General features: G+C 37.1%; 1 pseudogene; it reads right to left on the bottom strand.

The window, feature by feature from the left end:
* Positions 1 to 11965: 11965 nt before the first annotated feature.
* Positions 11966 to 12904, bottom strand: LOC116889933 (annotated as a pseudogene).
* Positions 12905 to 17150: the final 4246 nt, after the last annotated feature.

Raw genomic sequence — 17150 nt, 5'->3', positions numbered from 1 at the left:
AAATATGATAAGACTGAAAGAATAAAAAATGCAGCTAAGAAGTCAGAAGTTTTAAAAAGCCCTAAATACCTCAAATTCCAGACCCTGCCCTCTACCTGTACTAGTTGACCATAAAGTTAGATTAAAACCTTAGAGAATAATCTTGAGAAACAGGAAGCTCCTCCTTGTGATTTTTCACTGGTATTCTCGACATTTTCCAATGATGCCCTCCCTACCTGCTGGGGTTGAGGTTTCTTCCTTTAAATTCCCCTTGTCTTAGTTACTGGGGGTCAAACTCCACTGCCCCTGCGTGGGATATGAGTCTCGACCCCAGTGCACTGGTTCCTGTCAATAAACCTCATGTTTATTACAGCAAAGACGGTCTCACGTGAGTTCTTGGGGGGTCGCATCATCCCAAGACTTGAGTGAGGGTCTCCCCACTCCGGGGGTCTTTCAAAGACAAAACAAATCTAACACATACAAATTGAACAAAAAAAGAAAGAAAAGAAAAAGATGCCAAGAGAAGACACAAGAAATAGATCCACTCATTCACACACTCAATATTCCCATAAAAACACTAGGCTGGAAGCCATAATGGATACACAACAGACCTGGTGCAGAACCCTTCAGACCTTGTTCATGCTGCCTCATATGAGTTTATATATATATATGAAATGTTAGTAGCAGGAATGTTTTCTAAAATGTAGTTCCTTCAGCCTTGCCTAAAAGGGCTCATTCACCACAGTTTTGCAGTCCATGATAAATCACCTAAAGGAAGATCACCTGTTAGTTTTTAGCTTCTCCTAGATGGCTCCTGGCATTTTTTTGGGTGGGGGGTTGCAGGGAGTCTGGAATATGTCACTTAGGATTACTTTTTTCTATTTCATACATTCATTTGTAAATTTATTGATTGGTTTGCACCATGTAGGAGGAAATGCAATGGGCAAGTGATCTTTCTGGAGTTGATGCAACATTTTGCATGGCTGCAATGGGTGAAACCTGGAGAGGTGTGGTCCCAAGGGCTTTGTCCCAGGATTGCTTCTTGCTGTTGATGTGCCTTCTCATGTTGGTCATTGCTGTACTTCTCAGTTTTCTGATATAGTGTGAATTGGCAAAGAAAGAACGTTTTGCCTATAGCCTGTTATGATTGATTCCTGGATTTTAGCCTACCTCATTGGGCAAATTTCCGACAGATCAACATGAAAATGAATTTTCATGAATTAATGATATTTACATGAATTAATAATTTCATAGAATTTGACTTGATTCAAATAATTTTAGTAAGTTAAAATAATTGAAAGAAAGTTTAAGGAGATGGTTTTAGTTGTTTTGTCAGAAGGATATAATAAGCTAGAGTCAAGAATAGAATGTGCCCCCTCTTCATAGAATAGTAAGTAAAGGCTGCATGAAAAGGAGTTCAATTCATTCATTCACTATAAGCATGTAAATTGCACTAGGGTGAGAAATAGGCTTGTGACAGATTTTTAATCAAGAAAATACATTCATTTTAGGTCAGGTCCAAGGATGAGGTCACAGGTATGCACCATGATAAAGCAAGGTCATGAATATATAAAATTATTGCTTCAAACTTATAATGAGCATAAAGTATGAAACACAGACAAAAAACTACTTTGAACTTATTATCAATATCTTGCTGTAACTTCCTCTTATATAATATTTTATGTGACTTTTTTTTCTTATATAGACAACTTTTTTCTGAAAAGCTATATAAAAAGCTAAAGGCAAAAATAAAGCTTATTAGAGCCTGCTTGTTAGACTTTGGCTGTAACCATCAACTGTAAATATGTTCGTGTAAATATTTCTATATATATATATATATATGTGTGTGTGTGTGTGTGTGTGTGTGTGTATTAATATGTGAAATTGTTGGAACTTGCTTGTTGGAACTTGCTTTTAGAGCTTGCTTTTCTTCATCCAGTTTGATTTTCTTTCTTTCCTTTTCTCTCTCACCAGCTCCTTATGAGTTTAGAGTTCAGCTTTAAAAGAGTTCATAGAGAGTAACTGGCCCCTCTAATTGAGTTTTGCTTTTGTCATCATTACCAGTGCTGACCTCATAAATTGTCTACCACTAGCAATACTCCCATCAGCTGCTGTCCCCAATCACAGATGCTATACCTTGCTTTCTTCAGTTTTCCCTGGATGTCAAATCTCACCTTCGACCCTTGATGACACTTTCAAAGCAATACTCCATTGTGTTCTTATTTTCTTCTTCAGAGAGAAATCTCCATTGGTTCCGATTTCTGGCTATTTGAGTAGAGCAGCAATGAAGGTTTTTGAGCAAGTATCCTTGTGGGAAGGTGAAGTGTCTTTTGGGTATATGCCCAAGACTGATATAGTTGAGTCTTGAAGTAGATTCATATCTTCCTGAGGAAATGCCACACTGAATTCCATGGAGGCTGTACAAGTTTGCACTCTCACAGCATTGAATGAGTGTTCTTCTTACTCCATATCCTTGCCAGCCATTAGCTGTTATTTGTTTTTGTTGATTGTAGAGAGAATTTCTTATAAGCATCACCTGTCAATGAGAAAGTGTGTGGCCAATGAGCAGGATTAGAAGGTGGGACATCGGGCAGAGAGGGGGAAGGGGGTATTCTGGGAAAGAGTCAGATGGGGGAGATTCACCTTGAACTATGGAGGGTTCACATAAACCTGAGGAGAGGTAACTAACTATAGGGAAAACACAGCTTCTTTTAAATAGGTTATATAAGTAATAAGCCAGTTGGGAAAGAAACTGAAGTATACAGCCCGGACATTTACTGATCAATAACCCAGTCTCAGAGTTGTTATTTTGGGGGACAAAGAGGTGGGTGAGAAAGCCTGAGGTTACAAGTGATCATAGCCATCCTCATGCTTTAAGATGAACCTTGAAAGTTGTTTTGATTTACATTTCTCCTATGGCTAAGGATGTTGGCCATTTAAGTGTTTCTCAGCCATTTAGAATCTCTTCAATAAAGAAAAATTGGGTTTTTATTGATTCTATTTCCAATTTCAGTTTTTGATCAGTTTTATTTTCTTGTATGTGTGTGTGTGTGTGGTGGGGGGGTGTATGTGTGTGTGTTCCTGGTTTTTCTTTAAGGGATTTATTCATTTCCTCATTAAGAACCTTTATCATATTCATAAAGGCTACTTTAAGGTCTTTTTCTTGTGCTTTAGCTATGCAGAAATATATAAGGCCTGCTGTGGTAGGATAGATGCGAACTAGTGTAGATATATGTCCCTGATTACTATGGATTTTACTTTTTCCACTGGCATCTTTGCATCAGGATTTGAGATGATTATAGGTTTAGATTCAGATTTCTTCATCTGTCTAGTGAGGTGGGTATTTTGTTCCTTGGATTCTGTTTCCTCTCTGTATTTTTGAAGAGTGTGATTACTCTGTCTTGCCTCTTTTTTGGCCCATTCAGGTGGTGTGTTCACAGGAAATGCCTGCTGGTGTTGGAGGCTGCGATACTGGGATGAGTTGGGGGAAGGGATGTTAGAGGAGAAAATCTTTGGGCATGGAGTCAAAAAAGAAAGGGAGACCACATCAGGTATCCAGCTACAGAGCTTTGGATGAGACTGGGTGATTGAATTTCAAGAGCAGTAGAAGAGGTGTTCAGCCTTGAGCCTATCTTTTACTTTAAATGGGTGGCCTTTGGGTTAGCAGAGGTTCTGGGACAATGCAATAAGTTGGGAGAGGAAGATTAGAAGTAGAAGATCTGTGAAATACATAGGGAATTGGAACAGGAAGGAAGAGAAGACTGCTTATGATGTTCTGCTACAGAGATGAGATTGAGTGATTGGGTGCAGGCAGCCTACCTGGTCGGAGGTTGAATATTGGAATATATTACAAAACATGTAATATATTTCCTGATTTCCAGCTGAGGTGGATCCTAAAAGGAGCAAGAGAATGTGGGATGTGCCTCATTCAGCATTTTCAATCAAGCTCTCTAGGGAAAATGTCTTAAGATTCTCTGCTCCTTGAATGAAACTCCCAAGATATAATGGAACTTTTGTTTTGTTTTGTTTTGTTTTTATTATAAACTGATTCTTAGTGAGAGGGTGTTTTTTGTTTTTGGTTTTTTTTTTTTTCTTGTTTGTCGTTTTTTTAGGCACACTAGAAAGACAAAGGCTTTTATGAACTGGAGTTTGTTCTTCATATTTTTGACTTAAACTGAAGTAAATGATTCATCCCTGTTGGTTGATTGCTCAGGGAATAAAATTGGCAAACTATTGAAATAAAGGAAGATTTACTATGGTAAGAACACAGTGGTCATACTGCTACAGAAGGTCAGAAAAGATTCATGGAGAAACATGGAAAACTGAACCATGTAAATTGGAAAAGGCAAAGAGCAGATAGATGTACACTACCAAATGCACTTTTCCTCCACCTCCCCTCCTCTGCTCAACTTTCCTGAGTCCAGAAAGGTGAGACTATGCAATTACCAAAGGTCCTCAGGTGGAAATGGGTAGTGGTATAGAGTGACTAATAGAAGGAACAATTTTCTCTGGGGCCCTATAGGGACTCAGGTGTGGACACTTGTTCAATACATAGTTTTAAAATTACTAGTTGTGTTTTAAAATGCATAATTAAATTTGTGAAAATTGACATAGTCAGAACTGATAGACACTCTATCTGCTGATTTTAGTTTAATAGAAAGAAAAATCTCCAAATGAAGTTATAAGTGAAAAACAATTAGAATGTCTTTCTTAGGTTATAATCACCTTCAATATTTACAAATTATAAACCAGTAAAACCATTAATAAAAACCTTCAAGTTTAATTATTTTAAGCAAAACTCATCAAATTAAGCTATACTCGCTTCCTGGTTGCTGCCGCCGCGGAGAGCTCGTAGGCAGTACCCCACGAGCGAGCATGAGCCTCGGGACCACAGGTAAGACCAACTTTTCTGCTGCAAGAGACCTGCCTGGTGAACTCAGGACACACAGAGGCAAAATTCCTCTAGGACCAGGCACTTCCTGTGTTTACCGGGAGTCCCAAACCCACGGACCCCGGCCTGCAGCAGCTCTCTGCTCCCAAACCCCGTGGGAGAGAGACCTCACCGCCTGGTCAGGTGGGCACTCCTGAGGCTGCAGAGCGGAAGAGACCACCAACACTGCCCACCCCTGCCCACATCCCTGGCCCAAGAGGAAAGTGTATAAGGCCTCTGGGTGCCCGTAGAGGTGGGCCCAAGAGCAGCAGGACCGCTGCATCTGAGACACCGCCAGAACCTGAAGGGATCTACCGGATAAACAGTTCTCTGCACCCAAAACCCGTGGGAGGGAGAGCTAAACCCTCAGAGAGGCAGACACACCTGGGAAACCAGAAGAGACTGCACTCTAAACACATTTCTGACGCCAGAGGAAAACACCAAATGCCATCTGGAACCCTGGTGCACGGAAGCTCCCAGAAAGGGCGGTGCAGATCTTCCTGGTTGCTGCGGCCACGGAGAGCTCATAAGCAACACCCCACGAGCAAACTTGAGCCTAGGGACCACAGGTAAGACCAACTTTCTGCTGCAAGAGACCTGCCTGGTGAACTCAAGACACAGGTCCACAGGAACAGCTGAAGACCTGAAGAGAGGAAAAACTACATGCCCAAAAGCAGAACACTCTTTCCCCATAACTGGCTGAAAGAAAACAGGAAAACAGGTCTACAGCACTCCTGACACACAGGCTTATAGGACAGTCTAGCCACTGTCAGAAATAGCAGAACAAAGAGAGACACTAGAGATAATCTGAAGGCAAGAGGCAAGCACAGGAACCCAAGGAACAGAAACCAAGACTACATGGCATCATCGGAGTCCAATTCTCCCACCAAAACAAACACGGAATATCCAAACACACCAGAAAAGCAAGATCTAGTTTCAAAATCATATTTGATCATGATGCTGGAGGACTTCAAGAAAGATGTGAAGATCTCCCTTAGAGAAAAGGAGAAGCCTACAGAGAGGAATCGCAAAAATCCCTAAAAGAATTCCAGGAAAACATAAATAAACAAGTAGAAGCCCATAGAGAGGAGACACAAAAATCCCTGAAAGAATTCCAGGAAAACACAATAAAACAGTTGAAGGAATTAAAAATGGAAATAGAAGCAATCAAGAAAGAACACATGGAAACAACCCTGGATATAGAAAACCAAAAGAAGAGACAAGGAGCTGTAGATACAAGCTTCACCAACAGAATACAAGAGATGGAAGAGAGAATCTCAGGAGCAGAAGATTCCATAGAAATCATTGACTCAACTGTCAAATATAATGTAAAGCGGAAAAAGGTACTGGTCCAAAACATACAGGAAATCCAGGACTCAATGAGAAGATCAAACCTAAGGATAATAGGTATAGAAGAGTGTGAAGACTCCCAGCTCAAAGGACCAGTAAATATCTTCAACAAAATCATGAAAAAACTTCCCTAACCAAAAAAAAGATACCCATAGGCATACAAAAGCCTACAGAACTCCAAATAGATTGGACCAGAAAGAAACACCTCCCGTCATAATAGTCAAAACACCAAACGCACAAAATAAAGAAAAGAATATTAAAAAGCAGTAAGGGAAAATGGTCAAGTAACATATAAAAGGCAGACCTATCAGAATCACACCAGACTTTTAGCCAGAAACTATGAAGGCCAGAAGATCCTGGACTGATGTCATACAACCCTAAGAGAACACAAATGCCAGCCCAGGCTACTGTATCCTGCAAAACTCTCAATTAACATAGATGGAGAAACCAAGATATTCCATGACAAAACCAAATTTACACAATATCTTTCTACAAATCCAGCACTACAAAGGATAATAAATGGTAAAGCCCAACATAAGGAGGCAAGCTATACCCTAGAAGAAGCAAGAAACTAATCGTATTGGCAACAAAACATAGAGAAGAAAAGCACACAAACATAACATCACATCCAAATATGAATATAACAGGAAGCAATAATCACTATTCCTTAATATCTCTCAACATCAATGGCCTCAACTCCCCAATAAAAAGACATAGATTAACAAACTGAATATGCAACGAGGACCCTGCATTCTGCTGCCTACAGGAAACACACTTCAGAGACAAAGACAGACACTACCTCAGGGTGAAAGGCTGGAAAACAACTTTCCAAGCAAATGGTCTGAAGAAGCAAGCTGGAGTAGCCATTCTAATATCGAATAAAATCAATTTTCAACTAAAAGCCATCAAAAAAGATAAGAAAGGACACTTCATATTCATCAAAGGAAAAATTCACCAAGATGAACTCTCAATCCTAAATATCTATGCCCCAAATACAAGGGCACCTACATACGTAAAAGAAACCTTACTAAAGCTCAAAACACACATTGCACCTCACACAATAATAGTAGGAGATTTCAACACCCCACTCTCATCAATGGACAGATCATGGAAACAGAAATTAAACAGAGACGTAGACAGCCTAAGAGAAGTCATGAGCCAAATGGACTTAACAGATATTTATAGAACATTCTATCCTAAAGCAAAAGGATATACCTTCTTCTCAGCTCCTCATGGTACTTTCTCCAAAATTGACCATATAATTGGTCAAAAAACGGCCCTCAACAGGTACAGAAAGATAGAAATAATCCCATGCGTGCTATCAGACCACCACGGCCTAAAACTGGTCTTCAATAACAATAAGGGAAGAATGCTTACATACACGTGGAAATTGAACAATGCTCTACTCAATGATAATCTGGTCAAGGAAGAAATAAAGAAAGAAATTAAAAACTTTTTAGAATTTAATGAAAATGAAGGTACAACATACCCAAACTTATGGGACACAATGAAAGCTGTGCTAAGAGGAAAACTCATAGCGCTGAGTGCCTGCAGAAAGAAACAGGAAAGAGCATATGTCACCAACTTGACAGCACACCTAAAAGCTCTAGAACAAAAAGAAGCAAATACACCCAGGAGGAGTAGAAGGCAGGGAATAATCAAACTCAGAGCTGAAATCAACCAAGTAGAAACAAAAAGGACCACAGAAAGAATCAACAGAACCAAAAGTTGGTACTTTGAGAAAATCAACAAGATAGATAAACCCTTAGCCAGACTAACGAGATGAGAGGACACAGAGCGTGTGTTCAAATTAACAAAATCAGAAATGAAAAGGGAGACATAACTACAGATTCAGAGGAAATTCAAAAAAAATCATCAGATCTTACTATAAAAGCCTACATTCAACAAAACTTGAAAATATGCAGGAAATGGACAATTTCCTAGACAGATACCAGGTGCCGAAGTTAAATCAGGAAGAGATAAACCAGTTAAACAACCCCAAAACTCCTAAGGAAATAGAAGCAGTCATTAACGGTCTCCCAACCAAAAAGAGCCCAGGTCCAGATGGGTTTAGTGCAGAATTCTATCAGACCTTCATAGAAGACATCATACCAATATTATCCAAACTATTCCACAAAATTGAAACAGATGGAGCACTACCGAATTCCTTCTATGAAGCCACAATTACTCTTATACCTAAACCACACAAAAGACCCAACAAAGAAAGAACTTCAGACCAATTTCCCTTATGAATATCGACGCTAAAAAATACTCAATAAAATTCTGGCAAACGAATCCAAAGCACATCAAAACAATCATCAATGATCAAGTGAAGGCTTCATCCCAGGCATGCAGGGATGGTTTAATATCTGAGAAAACCATCAACGTGATCCATTATATAAACAAACTGAAAAAGAACAAAACCACATGATCATTTCATTAGATGCTGAAAGCATTTGACAAATTCAACACCCCTTCATGATAAAAGTCCTGGAAAGAATAGGAATTCCAAGGCCCATACCTAAACATAGTAAAAAGCCATATACAGCAAACCAGTTGCTAACATTAAACTAAATGGAGAGAAACTTGAAGCAATCCCACTAAAATCAGGGACTAACAAGGCTGCCCACTCTCTCACTACTTATTCAATATAGTTCTTGAAGTTCTAGCCAGAGCAATCAGACAACAAAAGGAGGTCAAGGAGATACAGATCAGAAAAGAAGAAGTCAAAATATCACTATTTGCAGATGATATGATAGTATATTTAAGTGATCCCAAAAGTTCCACCAGAGAACTACTAAAGCTGATAAACAACCTCAGCAAAGTGGCTGTGTATATAATTAACTCAAATTAATCAGTAGCCTTCCTCTACACAAAAGAGAAACAAGCCGAGAAAGAAATTAGGGAAACAACACCCTTCATAATAGACCCAAATAATATAAAGTACCTCAGTGTGACTTTAACCAAGCAAGTAAAAGATTTGTACAATAAGAACTTCAAGACTCTGAAGAAAGAAATTGAAGAAGACTTCAGAAGATGGAAAGATCTCCCATGCTCATGGATTGGCAGGATTAATATAGTAAAAATGGCCATTTTACCAAAAGCGATGTACAGATTCAATGCAATCCCCATCAAAATACCAATCCAATTCTTCAAAGAGCTAGACAGAACAATTTGCAAATTCGTCTGGAATAACAAAAAACCCAGGATAGCTAAAACTATCTTCAACAATAAAAGGACTTCAGGGGGAATCACTATCCCTGAACTCAAACAGTATTACAGAGAAATAGTGATAAAAACTGCGTGGTATTGATACAGAGACAGACAGATAGACCAATGGACAGAATTGAAGACCCAGAAATGAGCCCACACACCTATGGTCACTTGATTTTTGACAAAGGAGCCAAAACCATCAAATGGAAAAAAGACAGCATTTTCAGCAAATGGTGCTGGTTCAACTGGAGGTCAACATGTAGAAGAATGCAGATCAATCCATGCTTATCACCCTGTACAAAGCTTAAGTCCAAGTGGATCAAGGACCTCCACATCAAACCAGAGACACACTCAAACTAATGAAGAAAAAACTAGGAAGCATCTGGAACACATGGGCACTGGAAAAAATTTCCTGAACAAAACACCAATGGCTTATGCTCTAAGATCAAGAATGGAAACAAATGGGATCTCATAAAACTGCAAAGCTTCTGTAAGGCAAAGGACACTGTGGTTAGGACAAAGCGGCAACCAACAGATTGGGAAAAGATCTTTACCAATCCTACAACAGATAGAGGCCTTATATCCAAAATATACAAAAGAACTCAAGAAGTTAGACCGCGGGGAAACAAATAACCCTATTAAAAAATGGGGTTCAGAGCTAAACAAAGAATTCACAGCTGAGGAATGCCAAATGGCTGAAACACCTAAAGAAATGTTCAACATCTTTAGTCATCAGGAAATGCAAATCAAAACAACCCTGAGATTTCACCTCACACCAGTGAGAATGGCTAAAGATCAAAAATCTCAGGTGACAGCAGATGCTGTGAGGATGCGGAGAAAGAGAACACTCCTCCATTGTTGGTGGGATTGCAGACTGGTGCAACCATTCTGGAAATCAGTCTGGAGGTTCCTCAGAAAATTGGACGTTGAACTGCCTGAGGATCCAGCTATACCTCTCTTGGGCATATACCCAAAGATGCCCCAACATATAAAAAAGACGTGCTCCACTATGTTCATAGGGAGCCTTATTTATAATAGCCAGAAGCTGGAAAGAACCCAGATGCCCTTCAACAGAGGAATGGATACAGAAAATGTGGTACATCTACACAATGGAATATTACTCAGCTATCAAAAACAATGACTTTATGAAATTTGTAGGCAAATGGTTGGAACTGGAAAATATCATCCTGAGTGAGGTAACCCAATCACAGAAAAACACACATGGTATGCACTCATTGATCAGTGGCTATTAGCCCAAATGCTTGAATAACCCTAGATGCCTAGAACAAATGAAACTCAAGACAGATGATCAAAATGTGAATGCTTCACTCCTTCTTTAAAAGGGGAACAAGAATACCCTTGGCAGGGAAGAGAGAGGCAAAGATTAAAACAGACACAGAAGGAACACCCATTCAGAGCCTGCCCCACATGTGGCCCATACATATACAGCCACCCAATTAGACAAGATGGATGAAGCAAAGAAGTGCAGACCGACAGGAGCTGGATGTAGATCGCTCCTGAGAGACACAGCCAGAATACAGCAAACACAGAGGTGAATGCCAGCAGCAAACCACTGAACTGAGAATAGGACCCCCGTTGAAGGAATCAGAGAAAGAACTGGAAGAGCTTGAAGGGGCTCGAGGCCCCATATGTACAACAATGCCAAGCAACCAGAGCTTCCAGGGACTAAGGCACTACCTAAAGACTATACATGGACTGACCCTGGACTCTGACCTCATAGGTAGCAATGAATATCCTAAGTAAGAGCACCAGTGGAAGGGAAGCCCTGGGTCCTGCTAGACTGAACCCCGGTTAACTAGACTGTTGGGGGGGGTGGCAATGGGGGGAGGATGGGAGGAACACCCATAAGGAAGGGTGAGGGAAGGGATGTTTGCCGGAAACAGGAAAGGTAATAACACTGGAAAATATATAAGAAATACTCAAGTTAATAAAAAAAAAGTATACTCTCAGCATACTTTTGCAGGAGAACTTTTATAACGATTTTCCAATTATATGGTATATTTTATGTCACTTATCATAGGACTCTTACGTGTTTTTCTTACTCATTTTTTAGGGTTCACTGGAATTAGTGTTTTCTTTCTTAATTTTTCTCTAATGTATTTTTCAAATTATAAACTTTCTATCTGCTATGACAATCCTAATTATATTACATTGTAATCATATACTGTGTCTTTTACAAATAAGCCATGAAAAGTACCTTAATTAACTGCTTAAATCTAGCAAGTTTAGGCAGAATAAACATTTAGTACATAGAAATTTATGAGAATTTTCTGTAAACATATACATGAACATATATTTTAAGATTCTGATTTTGAGAAAGCACTTTCACCTTTCAGTTAGGAAGATGTATTAAAGGAAAACCACAGAGACATTCACATAGGCTTAGCAAACAAGTGACTAATATATTCAATGGCTGAATTGGTTTAGATCACAAATACTACATGAGAGAGTAGTTCATGTTTCAACAATATATTATTTATGTCTAAATCTTGTCTGATGGTTTTTAAAAGAATAAAACCTATGAAACACATATTTGAAAGCATCCTTCACCTGCTGGTTCCTTAGGGTGTAAATGAAAGGGTTTAGCAAAGGGGCCACAGAGGTGTTGAGCACAGCTATACCTTTATTTAAGGTCACCCTCTCTTTGGCTGATGTTTTCACATACATGAAGATACAACTCCCATAAGTAATGGAGACAACAACCATGTGTGACGAGCAGGTAGAAAAGGCCTTTTTCCTCTGTTGAGCTGAAGGAACTTTAGGATAGTTTGATGATGGGGGAGAGAATCACTAAGATCAAAGGTGATGATAAGTGTCATGACAGCTAGGCAAAAGCCATCAATTCTATTAACCGTATGTGTCTGTGCAGAGACAGCTGCAGGACAAGTGTCAAAAAAGTGATCTACAATTTTGGAAGCACAGAAATCAGTTTAGTCCCAAAACAAAGGGGAAGATGACTAAGAACCCAGTTGCCAGGGCTGAGGACAATAGGTGGCACTTTGCTGTTCATAATGATGGGATAGTGAAGTGGTCTGCCAGATGGCCAATATAGCGATCATAGGACATGGCAGCCAGGAGGTGAGAACTCTGTGGCCCTAGTAGAAAAAAGAAGAATAGCTGAGCCACACAAGCATTATACAAAATCATTTTCTCTCCTAGGAGAATGCTCATGAGGAACCTGGGAATGCAGACTGTAGTGAATGCAATTTCTAAAAAAGAGAAATTCCGGAGGAAGAAATACATTGGAGTCTTAAGATGGGGATCCAACAGGGTGAGAAGGATGATCACTAAGTTCCCCATCAGGCTCAAGATGTAATTGAAAAACAGAAACAGGAAAATCAGAATTTGTAGCTGAGGATCACCTGTCAGTCCAAGCAGAATGAACACTATCTCCACAGACTGGTTCTTCATTTCTCTTGTTTCCTAACAAATCTACAGAAAATATTAAATTAATATCACACATAGAAAGGTATTTCTTCATTCTCAGTCATAAAAATTTTATATTCATAAGTTTAATAAATGCACTGATATTTTCAGAAATCAACATTCAAATCACTCTTTGAATATGTCCTACTTTACATTACTATGATTTCCTGAATTCTGAGATTCTCGTGAAGTCAGGTACACCCAGCTTTTGTTAATATCTCAAGTTAATTGCCAATTAATTGACTGCTTATATTGGCCACAAGACTATCATTTTAGAAATACATGTAACAGATAGCACACTTCATAGAAGACTTTAATAAAAAGTGATTTCCCACGTTAATGTAAAATAAGCAGCATGTTCTGTGGTGAGTGTGATGGTGACTGTCCCAAAGTAGTGAATAGCTCAAGTCTCAAGGCTGTGCCATCAGCCAAACCTACAGTAAACAGTGTTATCCTGAAAGGTTTCCCATTGCAGTCATCTGGCTCATATTAAGTTTGAATAGAAAGAAGAAATCTGTCAGTGTAAAATAAAAGTGATAATTTCTCTCTCTCTCTCTCTCTCTCTCTCTCTCTCTCTCTCTCTCTCTCTCTTTCTTTGTGTGTGGTGTGTGTGTGTGTGTGTGTGTGTGGTGTGTGTGTGTGTGTGTGTGTGTGTGTGTGTGTGTGTGTGTGTGTGTGTGTGTGTAATCCACCTCTTGTGTCTCAGTTGAATTTGTTTGGTCATGTTTTGTATCTCTGGATGTTTATTGCTTTATTTTAAGCATTCTGAAAAGATTTTTATCCCATAAATATATTTCTAGTTCTTTAACTTATTTGATTAATAAGAAAATTCATAAAACTTGGAATTTAAATTTTATGAAATTGCCCAGTAGAAGCAATCTAAATTTGGCGTTAAAAACACATACATACCAAAACAAACCTAAATCAATCAATAATCAGAATGGTCAATATACCAGTTAGGTGCTTTCTGTCTGAGGTTCTATACCCAAGGTTTTGTACATGCTAAGCAATTCAAAGCAATAATTGGACTACAGAACCACTGTCCCCACTCATAGCTTCCTTCATGGTTTATGAAATGGTGTTTCAGAGAGTTTAGAGTAAAACACAGGGAATAATTTTAATATTGCATCCTTTTGAATATTTCTAGCCCTTCTCTTTGATGGCATTTCCCTGAAGTGCCACTACCTTCACAGTATATTTCATTATTAATTACTTTAATGATTATACAGGGAGTAGAGATAGTTGACCTCCTTATAAATACTTCTAACATATAGAATTTACCAAAGTGTCATAATAAATGTACTGGAAGCAGAGAAATATAAAGATTCCTTTGTGTTATGTATGGTAAAAAAATGTTTAGAAAAGTACATGGCATCCCATAAATATATTTTTAATCAAGAAAATGATGTTACAAAAATTAAAATATTAAAACTGTATCTACAAATCAAAATAAAGTGGAGAAAATTACATAAATACATATTTTAAATATTTGTTTCTAATGTGTAGCTCTGCTCATTACTTAAAGTACAAGGACATGATTATAATTTAAGTCAGAAAAAGAGAAAGTCTGGAGAAAAAGAAGAGAATGTGTCAAATTCTAAGCTCACAGTTAGTGGTGGATGTCTGAGATGAATTTTAGATGTACAGATATCAAAATAATAATATTGAAATATCAGATCAATTAACAAATAAATAAAATCTTGACTCTATTGATCAGTATTATGCAAAACTAAAATTTTAAGGTTCTACAATGAGACAAATAATTTTAAATATAAAAATATGTTTAAGTTGTATTTATACCAAAAGGTCAATATAAGAACTACAGTTTTCAAGTTATAACTGTGATAATTCAGCAACATAAAGTTTTGAGTAAACTTTAAATCTTCTTACTAAAAGCTAAGTTACAAATGTTTCTTCTAATAAGATCCAGTTTTCGAGACTGATCCTTTCTGTAGATACTCTTTCTTATTTGCTTTTATATAAAATTTTACTTCAGGGCATTTAGTTTTTAGCGTATTTGTTAAATGTTCATTATATTTGTGCTCCCCCAAAAGAGGTTCATTAAAACCGTCAAGAAAAAAAATCTTGCATGATTCCTTTTGCTATTGCTAAAAGAATAGTCAAATCAATTTCAAATGGACACTGTAAAATCATCTTCTGTGTTGAAGATATTAATAATAATATTTCTAGTCTTTTAATTTCTAATGCATAAATTATTTGCTAGAAGCAGACAATATAAAAATACAAAGAATTAAATAAAATTGAAAATCAAATGCTTTTCTAGTGATAGGGTCATAGTCTTTAGAAGGATAAAACCTTTAGATATAAAGGTCTTAAGACAAACAATATTCTAGACAAATAGACTTGAGTAAATCAAAAACAGTAATAGTTCAATCATATATTCTGTGAAAATAATATGTGGAATTTCTGTTATGTGTCATGTCATTGCAGCCAGGAAACTATTTGATGAAGAATATATAATTCACAGGTTTACATTAAATGTCATGAAACATTATAAAATGTTACTGTTTACATAGGTCATCTTGATGATAACCCTGCAGCCTGACAGCAGGGCACAATCATATAATGGAATTCCACTGCACCAAACCACTAATTTTTTCTACCTCAACAATAACATTACCATGTATTCTCCTGGTCTAAAAAAAGTAACCTGCAGACTTTAGTCTAATACAAGCTAATAAAAAATGCAATTGTGTTCTTAGATGAAATGTTACAGTGTATTTTTTAAAAGTCAGAGTTTCATTTTAGATAATGTTTGTATTGATTACCATTTCATCATTATCTAAAGTCTAATGAAAATACAAAAAGCACTAACCCTGTGTCTGTTCTGCACCTTTTCCAGTAAGTTGTATGTGCAGATTTGAGTAAGCTTTCTTCACATAATTCAGCCCATCATCCTCGTGTGAAATCAGCATTGATGTTCTACTCTCCTCCCCTAGCACCTCATTCTACTTCAAAATACAATGACTGAACAAATGTCATTTTAAGTGTTCTTATTGCTAACTATTTATCTCATGTTGATATGAAAATAAATCACATCACTCTCCATTCTACAGCTGACTACAATTCACCTGTGAGAAGTGTTATAAATTTGCTGAGTTTCGCATATAGTACTATATAAAATTTACTGTCTTATGAGACAATGGAGGATTTATTTCCTAGTGTTCTATAGGAAAATCTCACAAGAATGAATAATCCTCAGTGTAACTGAGATACAAGAAAACCATTCCCTGAGGGATTGCCAAATTGTATGATACAAAAGTGCTTTTTATAAAACTAGACCTTTGTATGTGTGTGCTCCTATATACACTCCCCATATTTATTTTACTCTTAATATTGCTTCTAGGGTATTTTTAATATATTGCTACAATACTTGAATGTTTATCATGTACATGTCTATCTTCCTACTTGGAATATGAGTAATAAGAAATATTTTTCTTATATTTAACCAATGAAGAAATTCATATGCATTCTTTAAAGTATACTTTTAATATTTATATGTAAATTTGTATTTTATATTTATATGTTATGTATTTATATTTTATATTATAAATTATTATATATGATAAATATATAATAAAGTATATAATTTATAATATAGATATATTACTATTAACTATATAAACACATTAAACATATAAATATATTTATATAAACATATAGATATAAACATATTATAAATATTTATTATGTAGACATATTTATATATTATATATGTGTTATGTTTTGCCTGCATGTATGCCGACATACCAGAAAAGGGCATTGGTTTCTTTGGGACTAGAGTTATAGATGACTGTGAGCTACTGTGAAGATGCTGAAAATTGAACTCAAGACCTCTGGAAGAATAGCCATTACTCTTAACTATTGAACTATTTTTCCATCCCCACATTTTCTTTTAATACTGTTTAGTTCATCCCCTTTCGTTTTCTCAACCTAGAGTCAATTTATTATTATTGGTTTGGTGATTCATGCCCCTCTAGCTTTCTGTGTTCATTGTGAAGATAGGGTGATCTCTGCTAATTATAGGTCTTCCTTTTAGCTTTTCCATACAATACTTATATAATATCTTTACAATTGTGAGATATTCCCAAAATAGTCAATTTTAAGAAAGAGGCACACTTGCAACCAAACTTTCTTATAAAGAAATTTGCTCTTTGAATTGCAAACAATGTTTATTTTTCCATTATGTGTCAAAACACACCTTCAACAC

Source organism: Rattus rattus, chromosome 1, assembly GCF_011064425.1.
Source record: "Rattus rattus isolate New Zealand chromosome 1, Rrattus_CSIRO_v1, whole genome shotgun sequence".
NCBI lineage: Eukaryota > Metazoa > Chordata > Mammalia > Rodentia > Muridae > Rattus > Rattus rattus.
Note: the sequence above shows the minus strand (reverse complement) of the source record. Positions and strands in the feature narration are given on the sequence as shown.